Raw genomic sequence first — 15,494 nt, 5'->3', positions numbered from 1 at the left:
AAGAACAAAAAAGAAAGGAAAGCAGTTCTGCAAAACTAATTACTTCATCAACTAAATATGACAGTTTCTACAGTTATCCACAACCATGGGCCCCCCAACCTTTGCAAAGAAAGAGAGGAGGTTATTTTACCATCTCTTCTTTGGGGACAGCTTTAGGATTTAGAATTACATAGCATTCAGTTTTGAATTAGAACATTTTTTTGTTCTTTCAATCTATACTGTTGTAATCAATATATGTATGTATATGTATATGCATATTTGTGTGTGTGTGTGTGTGTGTGTAATTTCCCTGATTTTGCTCAATTTACTTTGTATCAGTTCATATAACTCTTTCCATGTTTCTTTGAATTTTTTATATTCACAACTTCTTAAGATGAAGTAATATTCATTATATTTTTTGACCATCCATGATCAATGGGGCACTCTTTCACTCATTAGATTAGTTTGTATTACTTTGCATGGTCTTTACATTTTACTTGTACAAAGGCAGTACCCTCCCCATAGAATGTAAACTCCTTAAGTCTAGGGCCAGTTTTACATTTTGTATTTATCTACCCAGCACTTGACATGATACCTTGCACAAAGTAGGCATTTAATAAATGTTTGGCAAATTGTTTTCTTTTTTGTTGTTGTTAAATCCTTAGGATTCAGAAGATACTGTGGTAGTGCCAAGTTAATTTATGTTGATTTGAAGGTGAATTGGAGGCTAGTGCAGACTGTAGAATGTTTTCTGTTACTATCAGTCCATCATCAGCAAATGGCTACCTAGTGAATGCATCAGAGAGCTTCTTAGTGGTCCTTAAGCTAAGTCAAAGAAGAACCATTTTATTGTCCTTCAGTCTAGTGGTCACAAAGTGTATAATGGAGCCAAACAGAGAAAAGATCATGAGATTTTATACTTAGAAGGGCTGTTAGAAGTCATGTAGTCCAGCCACTTCCATTAACAAATGAGGAAAATGAGGTCTAAAGAGGTAAAAGTATCATAGATTTAGAGCAAGAAGGGATGTTAGAGGTGGTCGGGTCCAACCCTACCATTTTACAGATGAAGAAGCTAAGGCCTTGAGAAGTTAAATGATTTGTCCAAGGTTATACAGGTAGCAAGTGGCAGACGTAGTCAATGCTTCCTTACAAAAAGCAGATAGGAAAATATATTTCTCACTAATAACACTGATGATGAAGGCACAATTGGAGGCCATCTAAAACTTCTAAATTGGGAGCCTTAATGGTAAAGAACAAAAAAAGAGAAATTTCCTTTTTTTTTTTTTTGGCTGGGCAATGAAGTTAAGTGACTTGCCCAGGGTCACACAGCTAGTAAGTGTCTGAGGCTGAATTTGAACTCAGGTTCTCCTGACTCCAGGGCCAGTGTTCTATCCTCTGCAATACCCAGCTGCCCCCAAAAAAGAAATTTCTGATGGAGAAGTACTTTCCAAAAGTATACCCCTGCCTACCCACCTTAACTGTAGCCTTATCTGCATTTAGCTTTAGCCTACTATGTCCTTAATTGGACCTATCAGAGTTAGAAACAGCTATGTAAGCTTGTTGAAAAGATGAACAATTAAATCCAAGCTAACTGAATATAGGCAGGTTTAAGTTTACACTCTTGCAGAGAAATAGATGAATGTCTAGCTGACCCTTTAAAGAGCTCCAGCAAAGGAGATGCAACAACCTTCTCTCTCCTATATATGAAAATCCTCACTGTTGCAACTATACCCTTCCAAACCTCTCAAAAAGCCATAGTCCTAACCACTATAGAAAACACCCCATGGCTATATGTAAGTAGACACACACAGACACACAGACACAAACACACACACACATACACACACACACACACACACACACACACACGCACAGGGGTTGTTAAGAAATCTGTTTACACGTAGAAGAAGAATAGGTTTTTCTTTTTGGTATTTTACACATAGAAATATATTCTTCTGGGAGTATGAAAAACTTTTCGGAATGTGAATCTTCTGAAATTGTTTCATTCACCAGCCTGGACAGGACTGGCAGAGATTGAACCTGTATTCTAGTGTTTTCTTCCTTTAAAAAAAAGTGTAATCTCAACATTAATATCAGTGATGATATTTGTTTTTCAGGTGTTAGTTGTGGCTAGAATTGGTCCATGCAGTTTGTAGTATAGACAGGTCTATGATAGGTAGTGTGTATAGTCACTGTTTATGAAGCCAGTTACTGAGTCCAAACATTTTTAGAGCACTAGAAGGAATACTTTAATATGAGACATTTTTAAACTGTAAGTCTGATTGCATTCTGTTAGCTAACATCTGGTCCTGTTGAAGATGATCAGATAGCATTGTGAAATACAATATATGAAACTTATTAACTTTTTTCCTGTGAAAAAAAATACTGTAAAATATTGGGACCAATCTGATAGCATGTTCAAAAAAACTCTTCAGCTTAAAAATCTGGAAAGGAAAAAAGCCAGAATTCAACCACCTTTGATTATGTGTGTGTGTGTGTGTGTGAGTTGCATTTTTTCCAATTTTAAAAAGAGTTATCTTGGGGAAATAGATTTTGCTTTTAGAAGCACTGTCACAGATGTTCGCTTTTTTGTAGGTACTAATGTCAAGTCACACACACACACACACACACACACCCCAAAAAAGAGGAAAAAAGCCTGTAAATCAATGTATTAATGACCAAAGTGATACAACACCATAAATGATTCAGTGTCATTCCTTGTCTAGCTCAGGTGCATTCACATGATGAGTAATGTTTTACAACCTCCTGACAGTTCTGCTCATGTGTGTCTCGCCTGTACATGTGAAACATCTCTCCTCCAAATTGCACTAGCACCTAATGGATAAAAGGATATCTTAACCAAAGCTGAGACATCCTCCAAAGGATATATTTCACAAATGTGATAGCATTGCTGTGAAAGTAGGTTTCTAGATGCAAATAATTCAAGAAAACTGCCTTCTGATTGGCCAAGTCAATTCTACTCCCACAGTCTGAAACTGGAGTATTATTCCATAAATATTCTAAAATCAAACTCTAAGTGTAAAAAACATCTAAGAAATGTTGTCTGAACAACAGCATTTTTTTTTCCTCAGGAAAGAAAATCTCATGGAAAGTCTGGGAAGACACAAGCACATTTCGGAAAAGATTGAAACTGACAGCAGAAATGTTTTCTTTTACAAAATAGTGAAACTATAAATCAATTCCTTTTTCCACAAGAACACTAAAAAAAAAAGATGTACTCAACAGACAAAATGAATTGACAATTTGTTTTCTCAAGAAGTTAACATTATAGAAATAATAGAATTGACCCACCATTTACTTATTGATAATATAGATGCAGATTTCTAATGTTAGAAAAAACTTTAGGAAATTTAGTATATTATTTTCCAACACACACACACACACACACCCCACACACACACATTGGTACCCACCCAATTCCTAGTATTTGATTTTGGAAAGGCAAAATAAAAAGCAACATCAGAAGTTTAGTTAAAAACCCTAGTGGAATCCAGAAAAAAGAACTAAAAGAGTCTGAATGCAAATTGAAGCATATTATTTGCTCTCTCTCTCTTTTTTTATTCTTCTTTCTCGTGATTTCTCCCAGTGGTTCTAATTCTTCTCTACAACATGACTAATGTGAAAATAGGTTTAATATGAATGTATATGTTGAGCCTGTATCAATTTATGTGCTGCCTTGGGGTGGGGGGAGGGGAGAGAAGGGGAGAAAATTTGGAACTCAAAATCTTATGGAAGTAATGTTGAAAACTAAAAATAAATAAATATAGTATTAAAAAAAACCCTCCATGTTAAAAAAGTGAACTGACATGACTAATACGGACTGAATAATTTCTATGTACAATGACATTTCAAATATACATAGATACTGTGATGAATAAAATACAAACTTATTTGAGTATTTTGCTAAATTAAAAAAAACCTAGTGGAAAATCTAGGTGACTATACAATGACAATGATGTTTAGAGGTGTATGGTATAGCAAATATAGTAAGGAAGATCTGAGTTCAAAACCTGCCAGTGGCTAAGTGACCCTGAGTAAGTCACTTTACTTCTCAATCTTAATAGGGCCTTTTCTTGGTCTGCCAGCTACTAATGCCAACCCCTTTCAGATTACCTTCACCTTCTTTGAATATATTTTGTATGTATCTAGATATTTACATGTAAATATAAGGGTTTTTAAAAAAATTTTGTTTGTGTTTTGCCTTTCCTTGTATCCTTGGTGCTTAACACAGGGTATGGGAATTTTGTTGTTTAGTCATCTTCAGTTGTCTCCAACTCTTCATCATCCAATTTAGAGTTTTCTTGACAGAGATACTGGAGTGGTTTGTCATTTCCTTCTCCAGCTCATTTTACAGATGAGACTGAATAAAACAGGGTTAAATGACTTGCCCAAGGTCACAAGCTAGTACATGTCCAAAGCCACATTTGAACTCAGGAAGATGAGTGTTCCTGACTTTAGGCTTGGCACTCTATCCACTGTGCTTCCTTGTTGTGGTATATAGCAATAGTAAGCACTTAACAAATGCTTATTGCTTGACTGAAATGGGGATAATAATCATGCCTACTACACAAGGTTGTTACGAGGATTAAACGAGGTAGTATAAGTAAAATATTTTGTAAACTTGAAAGCGCTATATATGCATGTTAGCTGTTATTTTAATCCAACTTTGAATTGTTTGGTGAAACAAGTTACTCCACTAAAGTCCTCCACTGTTACTTCATCATGTGCTGAAGGGGTGTCTGAATGCTATGCCCACAGAGAGTAATCTCTGGCTAAGCTGACCCCAGCTGGACAGACTTGGTGTATGGGTTTGAGGATAGACTACCTGTCATCCACAGACCAGGTACTCTACACTCTCATAGTAGAGGCTCATTTTTAGACCTCTTACCAAGTTGTAGGTGGGTTGATATCTGTATCTATAGAAGGAGTACCCACCCTGATAGAATCATAGGTCTTGAAGAATTAAGAATGAGATAAATTAGAAATATTATACTCTTACTAAAGGAGAGATAAATACAAAGATACAAACAGTTTTCGTTATGCAGTTTTACGTGTCTAGTTATGAGAATCAATCTTTTGGACACGTCCTCTGTGTATAAAGATTCTCTTATTTACTGATCCTCTGAAGTTCTATACAGAAATTCTTTGATATAAAAATGAATCTGCTGTCATTGGCTTGTGTATTTCCTCTGCCAGAGCAGATAAAAGCACCTGCATGTCTTTTAATTATAGGTCTAGTGCTGGAAGAGACCTCAGAGACAGTGAGTCACATCTAACTCTTCTCTGTCCCCATTTTACACATGAGGTGACAGAAGCCAAGAGAGGTTGAGTGTCTTGCCAGCTGACACAAAGGTAGTAAGAACCATTAGTAGGATTTGAACCTTGGCCCTCTGACTACAGAGACAGCATTTTTCCATTGAGCCATAGATGCCATTTTTGGCTCTTATGGACAATGTGAAAGATACGCAAATCCTTTAAATCCCTCCGCAATCTACACTGCTTCTTTTCATACCATTTAAATGATTGTAATGCTTATTGGGGGAGTGAATTTAGAATTGGAAGTGCAATCTCAACTTACAAATGGAGACACTGATGGCCAGAGGAATTGGACTTGTCTGTGGTCCCACAGATAGATAGTAACTACCTTAATCATATTGGTCTGAATCCTATGTAAGTGTTTTCCATCTCCATAAAGAAACCACCTAGTGCACAGGTAGTATTACTCTGCTTCTCATTAAAAGAAATACTTTAGTAGTACCATTGTACCACTTGGGATGTCTGTTGGTCTTATGACATGACCAGCCTGATTTTCTCTTCTGGCCAGATACATCCTTGATGTTATCTTTTCTGCCATTTCTAGTATATGTCTTTGTTGCAACTTACACACGTACTGGGTTTTCTATTATCTTCAGTTCCTTTAAATTTTAATTCTTATGAGGTCTCTGTTTCATGGCCGTCAACCAACAATCCACCAATCAACAAACATTTATTAAGTATTTATTACGTACCAGATGCTATAAGAAAGACTGGGAAAACAAAAGCAGTTCCTGCCTACAAGGAGGTTACATTCGATGGAGGTAACACATATAAATAACTAGTTAGATACAAAATACATACAGAGTAAATGGAAGGTAACCTTAGAGGGGCAGCTGAGGACACTGGGAAAGGGCTCCTGCAGAAGGTGGCATTTAATCTAAGTCCAGAAGGAAGCCAGGGCTTGCAAGAAGCAAATTTGAGGAAGGACAGCTATCTTTAAATATTTGATAGGTTGTCATTTAGACAAGGGAGTTGACTTTTTCTGTTTTGCAGAACATGATTCATTGTGTTGAAATTATGGAAAAGCATACATGCATTGGGTCATTAAAAGAAAACCTTCTAAGAAGTGGAGTGGTCCACCAATGCTCTCATTTAGTCATGCATTTCCCACCAAATGAGGAGGCAAGAAGAAGCTAAATGGCCGTTTTTCAAGAATGTTGTTAAAGGAATTCTTGCATTGGATAGACTATTGGACTTAATAACCTCTTAATGTCCATTCCAACTATACACATCTGTAATTTTAGAAAATTCCAGGTTAAGTAGCTTAGGGTATCGGGGTTTTTTTGTTTGTTTTGTTTTTGTTTTTTGGGTTTTGTTTTTTTTGGGGGGGGGATTTTGTATACTTATAAAGTTTCAAGGGTAGATTCTGGAATCTTCATTTTTAATGGTCTTTGTGAAAAAATATATTTTATTGATGATTTTTTTCTTTATATGAGAATCATTTCTGGAAGGAAAAAAATTCTCCCCTCTCTAGATTGGCTCTTCACTTGTTACAAACAACCATAAGAATAATTAGGCATGAACTTCTAACATAATGACCACATTTGATAGTGGATACAGTATTCTACCCTAGTAATCCTCTGTCTTTCTACTATGAAGTGGAAGCTTTCTTTCATTATCTGTGGCTTATGACTTTGGCTTTTCAATTACTCTCAGTTTGGCTTTTCCCTACTGACCTTTCACCCTTTCATTTATATTATTGTAATAATTAGGTATTTTGTTCTCTTAGTTCTTATTTCATTTAGCATCAGGTTCAGTTATTTCTTTCCACATCCATGGATTCTTTATAGTCATCATTTCTTAGTTTAAAAATATTCCATTAAATTTATATTTTTTTACTATATTACACAAATTTTTTCAATCATTACCCAACTAATAAATAATAACTCAGTCTTTAGTTGTTTACTATTATTATTCTTTGCTAACAAATGACTACAGATTAATTGATTGCTAGCACAAAGAGTGCAGCTTTTAATTATTTTGGTATATACTGGACCTTTGTTTCTGTCTTTTACTTCCTTGGTATATATGTCCAGTACATACAAAAGCAAAAGTATATGGACACTTATATTCACTCTTCTTGCAGAATTTCTGATGAGTATTCATAGTGGTTGGACCAAGTCACATTTCCACCCACAATACATTAGTGTGCTTGTCTTTTTACAAACTCTCTAACATCTGATTGTTCTGCTGGGGTCTTCTTGATGAACCGCCACATTTTTGTAGCATACTATAGTCAAAGGGAATGTTTAGCTCTCTAAATTCTTAGTTATTATGCATCTATTAGAATTACCGCATCTCTAGCTCCATGCATGTGATAATAATAAAGAAATTTTTATGAAGTTTAGCTTAAAAGGCAAAGATGATAATAATATAGCATGAAAAGAGCAATAAATATGAAGGAGATAAGACTGGGGGAAGGCAGGCCTTGAAACCACAGGAACGGAAAAGATGAAGTACATAGTTCATGGAAAATATCACTTACTAAAAAGATTCTTTCTGTTCCTTCTCTCAGTCAATAAAGGTGAGGTGGTGACAAATACTAGTCAACAGAAAAGAATTTTAAAATAATAATTGTTATTCAGCTGTGCCTGATTCTTCATTACCCCATTTGGGGTTTTCTTGGCAAAGATACTGGAGTGATTTGCGATTTTCTTCTCCAGCTCATTTTACACATGATGAACTGAGACTAACAGGGTTAAGTGACTTGCCCAGGGTCACACTAGTAAGTGTCTGAAGCCAGATTTGAACCCAGGAAGATGAGTTTTTCTCTCCAGGTCCAGCACTCTATCCACTGTACTACCTAGCTGCCCCATAATAACAGTGATAGCTTACATTTATATAGCATTTTAAACTAACATTTATATAGCATGTATATAGTACTTTGAAAATATGATCTGATTTTATTCTTACAACATCTCTGGAAAGTAAGTGTTGTCATTATTTTATAGATGAGGAAACAGATTAGGAAAGGGGTTCAGGGGTTGCAGAGCTGGGAGTGTCTGAGGCAGGATTTGAATTCAGGTCTTCCTGATTCCATTTTCAAGCAGTCTATCCACTATGCTGTGGTAAAACAAGTATTTATGAATTGCCTACTATGTGCCATTAACTGTACTATGCACTGATAATATATTAAAAAACAAAACAAAAGATAGTGCTTGCCTAAATGGATAATTTTGACTACATTAAATTGAAAAATTAAAGCCAATTCAATCAAGATTAAGAGGGAAGCAGAAAACTGGGAATTTTACAACCAGTGTCTCTGATAAAGGCCTTATTTCTAAAATATATAGAGAACTGAGTCAAATTTATAAGAATACAAGTCATTCCCCAATTGATAAATGGTCAAAGGATATGAACAGGCAGTTTTCAGATGAAGAAATTAAAGCCATCTATAGTCATATGAAAAAATGCTCTAAATCACTCTGAGGTACCACATCACACCTACCAGATTGGATAACATGACAAAACAGAAAAATTATAAATGCTGAAGAACATGTGGGAAAATTGGAACACTAATGCATTGTTGGTGGAGTTGTGAACTGCTCCAACCATTCTGGAGAGCAATTTGGAACCATACCCAAAGGGCTATACCCTTTGACCCAGTAATACCACTTCTAGGACTATATCCTAAAGAGATCATACAAATGGGAGAAGGACCCACATGTACAAAAAATTTATAGCAGCTCTTTTTGTGGTGTCAAAGAATTGGAAACTGATAGGATACCAATCAATTGAGGAATGACTGAACAAGTTGTGGTATATGAATGTAATGGAATACTATAGTGCTATAAGAAATCATGAGCAGGCAGACTTCAGAAAAACCTGGAAAGACTTGTATGAACTGATGCTGAGTGAAGTGAGCAGAACCAGGAGATCATTGTACAGAGTAACAACCACTTTGTGCAATGACTAACATAGATAGACTTAGCCCTTCTCAGCAATGCAAGGATCTAACACAAGTCCAAAAGACTCATGATGGAAAATGCTGTCCAGGGGCAGCTGGGTGGCGCGGTGGATAGAGCACAGGCCCTGAAGTCAGGAGTACCTGAGTTCAAATCTGGCCTCAGACACATAACATTTATTAGCTGTGTGACCTTGGGCAAGTCACTTAACCCCATTGCCTAGCAAAAAGAAAAAAAAGAAAAAAAGAAAGAAAAAGAAAGAAAAAAAAGGAAAATGCTGTTTACATCCAGAAAAAGAACTATGGAGTCTGAATGCAGATCAAAGCATATCATTTGCTTTCTCTCTTTTTTTTCTTTTTTTGTTTATCTTTCTCATAGTTTCTCCCATTGGTTCTAATTCTTCTTTACAACAGGACGAATGTGAAAACAGGTTTAATATGAATGTATATGTAGACTCTACATCAAAGTGCACACTGTCTTGGGGTGGGGGGAGGAGAGGGGGAGAAAATTTGGAACTCAAAATCCTATGGAAGTGAATATTGAAAACTAAAAATAATTTTTTTTTAAAAAAAAGACAGTGTTTGCCCACGAAGAGTTACATATAATGGGGGAAGACAATACACAAATGGAAGCTGTGGTGGGGGGGAAGGTGCCAGAGGGTGCATGGCTAGTGGGGACATGATCATGATGGTAACAAATGAAGAGAAGCCTGGGATTTTGAGCCCTCTATAAAGGGAGGCTATGGGAGAAGTTTGTTTGTTTCAGCTTCCAATCAGATGGGCAGAAGCAAGTGAGAGTACTGATGAGGTATTAGCTAGCTTCCTTTAGGCCTATATAGCTATCATTCTGGTAAACACCTGCAATATGCCTATTTTGGATGTTGGCCATTTTCCCCATTATCTTTTCTCTCTCTATGTGCTTTACTGACTATTCAGTCTCCCTCTCTGACCTAGTCCCCTTGCAGCAAGCAACCTGGCCCCACTTTCACATTGGAAATAGGTTCTTTCTAGTCTACTTTTGTTAGCTAACCTGATAGTTTTTGTAGAGTACTTCAGTATATTAGGCATTGCATAAACACTCAGTGGAGTGAAATAAGATATGGGTGAAGATAAATCAATGTCTCTAGTCCTTAACTCACTTAAATGAAATGGTTGTTATCTGCTCAATTCAACTTCCTTTGAAATTATCTTCCTTTCCAAATACTGTTCTCTCCCACATTCCCTCTTTGAGGATGGTGACATTGAACCTAGTGCAAGTAATTATCTTCAAGCTTCTTGTATTTCATTATAGCCTTGGATTTGTGTTTGGAAAAGAGACAGGCCTTGTCAATGATTTCTTTAAATAATAGTCAGAGGCCAAGTATCTATAATGAATCTCAAAGATTTGTCAGCTATCTTTGGTACTCGTCTTTACTCAATCACTTAATGTAATGAATGAGAGGGAATGAAATCTTATCACAAGGATGTCATCATAAGGTAATTTCTTATTCCCTGTTCTGGCAGAGTGAAGACCCTACCTCATGGAGCAAATCTGCCCATACCCAGAAGACAAAACAAGAAATCCTGCTGAAACTTATTTGGAAAAAATTCCTGCTAATTAGAGAATGAAAGCTGAGTTGCACCCAGGAGAAGAAAAGTCTCATCATTGCACTGGTGTGTTCACTCATCAAAATCTTCCTAGAAGCAACTTTCAAGGCTATATAAAATCTGGCACTGCTCTACCTTTCCAAAGTTATGTCCTATTACTTTCCTTGTTGTACTTTGTACCCTAGGAAATTGGAATACCCTCTGTCCTCTATACCTTCCCTTTACTCTCCCACCTCTATGTCTTTGCTTTTGTCATAGTCTATGCATGTACCCCATATTTAGAACTGGAAGAGATCTCCTCACTTTTTACCTTTTGAATTCATATCTATCCTTTGAAGCCCAACTCAAATGCCGCCTCCTTCATGAAGCCTTAGAGGGCTGCATTTAGAATCAGGAAGACCTGATTTTGAAACCTGACTTAGACACCATCTATGTGACCCTAGGCAAATCACTTAACCTCTCTCAGCCTCAGTTTCTACAACTGTTAAATGGGCAGGGGGAGGGGGGAGAGGAAATGAACTTGATGACCTCTAAGAGTCATCCCAGTGCTAAACCTATGACCCTATTATCCAACACTCCCTCCTTAGTGATGATACTTGGACCTTGGACTTCACTTAATACTTTGCCTTTTACCTCTCAAACACACAGCATATATTATTGTACAGTATGGTCATTATATTATGTTGGGGGAAGTATCAAGTTTCCCTAATCAATTTTCTCCAATCCATTTGAAAAAAATTGTAGAATGTAAAGGGAAAGTAACAGAGACAATGAGATATAACACTTTCAGACTTTGAATGATATATTTATACCTTATTAAAAGGGTCAGATCTTGGACTCATTTTGTTAGGCTTACTCCTGAAGCAAAAATTCCTACTTATGTCTGCCTATTTACATTGTGAAGAAAATGTCTTTAAAAGTATCTATAAATGTGGATCATTACCTTTTAGGGGCTCTTTACCAACTAGGAGCCAGAGAAATTCCCTTCCTTTAGCTGCTTGGATTCAATTCAGTACAACTCAATTCTATTCCATTCAGTTTAACAAACAGTTGTTATACACTAGGGTGAAGAACATTTCTTTTCTAAGTCCTGATGGAAATATAGGATTTAGATAAGATATAGTCCCTGCCTTCATGTAACTTAAAGCTTAGTAAGAGAATAATATGCATATTCAACTGTAGCACTACCTCTAGGCACTTCAGCATAGGACCCACATCCAATTCTCTGGGTTTTTGACTAACTACCTTAGTTTAAAGTATTCTAAGTTTGCACTCCCCAAACGATAGCTCACAAGTCCCTACTAATGTGTTTACTTTCTGATAGTCAGTGAAAGGGCACAATTAGCTCAATGCAAAGGCATTTACTAAAATGACAAAGTAAAAATAGTAACAATACAAATGTCCACCATAAATATGGAGTCCTACCATAAGTATACACCAAGTCAAAAGGAACAAACATAAGGAATGCTTGTGGCCAAGAAGACATGTATTTCTGGAACCACCTCCTTCCCTCTCTCTCACCCCCCTCCAGTTTGTAAGTAATACTTATAAACTGGAAGGTGTTTCCAAAGGGAGTTATGGAATCTCCTAATCTTGAAGATCATAGGATAATAGATATTTGGAGTCAGAGGACCTGGATTTGAATCCTAGCTCTGCCACTTACTACCTGTGGGATCTTGGGCAACCCTTTTCATTTCCCTAAGCTCCCTGAGGGCAGGACCTGTCTTGCTTTTGTATTTATATCCTAACTACCATGCACAAGACCTGATACACAGCCTGGGCTTAATAAATGCTTATTGATTGGACTTGAGTTTCCTCATCTGTAAGATGAAGGAGTTGAACCTATCATAGATCAAGATCTAGATGAGACCTCAGAGGTCCTTTAGGACAAGCCCCTTACCTTACAAATGAGAAAACTGAAGAGGTGGGGATAAATTGACTCCTAAGTTCACATAAGTAGGTTAATTTCAGGAATAAGATTTGAAAACAGGTCCTTTAACTTTAAATACAATGTTCATTACATTGGTCCTTGCTGCCTTCTGTGATTCTACCTCTGTCTGGAATAGTCCTGGCTGAAAGGTATGGAATAGATCTTTCAATGTCCTTTATAGTTTAAAGATTTTATGGACCTCAAGTACAATCTATGTAACTTCTGCTTAACCATCTATATTAATAATTTCTCTTCATTTCTGAGTCCTGATCTTGTAAATGTGAAAACCAGTATCTACTCTTTCCCCTGACCCCACTTTATATGAGGCATCCCACTCCAGAATTAGAAAAGATTCAAGCTTTCCTAATTTCATGTTATCTTGAATATTGAATATCCCTGTCACATCAGGTAGGAGCATGAAGGGTAAGAATCTATGCATAAACTACATGATCTGTGAAAGCTTGATTCCAGGAAATAAAAAGACTGTATTTTAACAACACTGAGAAGCTAGAAACCACTCTGAGGTGATTAGCTGATTCATTCTTACAATACCCTCAAATGTCAAGGTTAATCACCCAGTGAATTATAAGTGAAAAATCCCTGTACTAGCTAATATATGAGAAACTGGGATCTTGAAGTTCTGATGGTCTCTCAAATCTCCTGGGTTTTGCTCTCTTGGATACCACAATGTATTATTCAATCCCAGGAGATTTCCGTGCAAGAGTAAGGTTTCATAGTTAGTACACAAGAACCTAAGTACTTGCTTTTCTCCCTTGGTGTTCACATACAATGTGGTTTTTTTTCCACCTAAGAAATGCTTTACAATTTCTATGCAACAACAACTTGCATAGTTATTCTGTCACTTTGCATATTTGCAGAATATTGTCTAATTGTTAGTAGACTACTGAAAGTGCATTCTTAAAAGAGGTTAGAACGGTTAAAAATTAATACCTATTGTAATCCATCAAAGGCAGGCATAATGTGGTGTCCAGAGAACTGGACATAACATTTTTAAAAACCTGGGATTCAAATCTTGATTCTTCAGTTTATTAGGTGTGTGAATTTGAGCAGGACATTTGACTGTTCTGGGAGTCAGTTTCCTAATCTTTAAATGGGGATGATGATGATGATGATGATGATGATGATGATGATGATGATAATAATAATAATAATAAACAATAAACCAGACCATGTAGTAGGGCACAGAGAAATTTTAAATAAATGTGAAATGTAGAAATATGAAATGCATGCTTCACAGACTATAAGATAATAAAAATAGTAATTAATACAGAAAACAAAATCAAAAGATAAAAAACTGAATAGGAACTCAATAATGACATGCTGAATGAGTGAATCAAAGAACAGATAGAAACAATGTGAAAGAGAATAATAGTAATAATTACAATAACAACAAGCATTTAAATAGCACTTTAAAACTTGCAAAGCACTTTATACATGTTGTCTCATTTGATCCTTATAACAACACAGAGAGGTAGGTACTATTATTATCCCCATTTCACAGACTAGAAAATGGAGGCTGGGAGAGTCTTGCCCAGGCTACACAGTTAGTAAGTGTCTGAACTTCTAGACTCCAGTGCCCTAGCCACTGCTCTACTTAGTGGCTTAATGATAACAATTAGAAGACATGCCAAATTTCTGGGATGCAGTGAATGCAGTCCTCAAATGAAAAACATAGGAAAAGAGGAGGGAAAATTATCCCTATTTGCAGATGGCATGACTTTATAAAATCCCAATGAATCAGAAAAGAAACTAATTGAAACAATAGCTTCAGTAAAGTGGTAAAATGCAAAATTAATCCACAAAAATCAACAGCATTTCTATATAGCAATCACAAAAAAAAGAAATACAATAAGAAATCCCATTCAAAACAACTACAAAATACATAAAATATCTGGGAGCCAATTTACTGAAGTATATTCAATAATTAGATCAATACAATTACAAAACACTCTTTAAAGAAATAAAGAACAATTTAAATAATTAGAGAGATATTCATCATTCATTATGTTGGCCACATCAATATAATAAAAATTACTATACTAGCTAAATTAATTTACAGATATAATACCATACCAAACAAACTACCAAGGGAGTGCTTCACAGAGCCAGACAAAATAATAACAAAGTTAATTTGGTGGAACAAAAGGTCTAGAATAACAAGAGGAATAATGAAAAGAAAGGTAGAATCAAAAGAGGCATGGCATTTTTGATTATGTTGTAAAGCAGTGATCATTAAAATTATTTGGTCCACATTCAAAAGTAGAAAACTAAACAGCAGTTCAGGTTAGTTAAACAAGTAACAGAACCTATTAAATAATTTAGTCTTTGATAAAACTGAGAACATGAACTATTTAGAGAATGCCTTGCTACTTAAGAAGAACTACTAAGCAAACTGAATAGAAGTGTGGCAACATTGTATATCACGTGCCACAATCAGCTCAGAATGGCTATGGGAACAGAATATAAAATGTCACAGCATAAAAAATTAGAAGAGATTATGGTCAGGCACCTTCAACATCTATGGCTAGGTGACAAATTCTAACCAAAGCAAGGATAGAGGTGATCTTCATTAGAGGCAGCTACATGATGCAGTGGATAGAGTGCTGGGCCTTGAGTCAGAAAGACCCGAGTTTAAATGTGGGCTCAGATGGGCAAGTCATGTAACCTCTTTTGTCTCAGTTTCCTCAGCTGTATAATAAGCATAATAATAGCACCTGCTTTCTAGGGTTGTTGTAT

Source organism: Phascolarctos cinereus, unplaced genomic scaffold (assembly GCF_003287225.1).
Source record: "Phascolarctos cinereus isolate Bilbo 61053 unplaced genomic scaffold, phaCin_HiC Scaffold_4;HRSCAF=312, whole genome shotgun sequence".
Taxonomy (NCBI): domain Eukaryota; kingdom Metazoa; phylum Chordata; class Mammalia; order Diprotodontia; family Phascolarctidae; genus Phascolarctos; species Phascolarctos cinereus.
The sequence above is the reverse complement of the archived record's forward strand: the minus strand, read 5'-3'. Positions refer to the sequence as shown.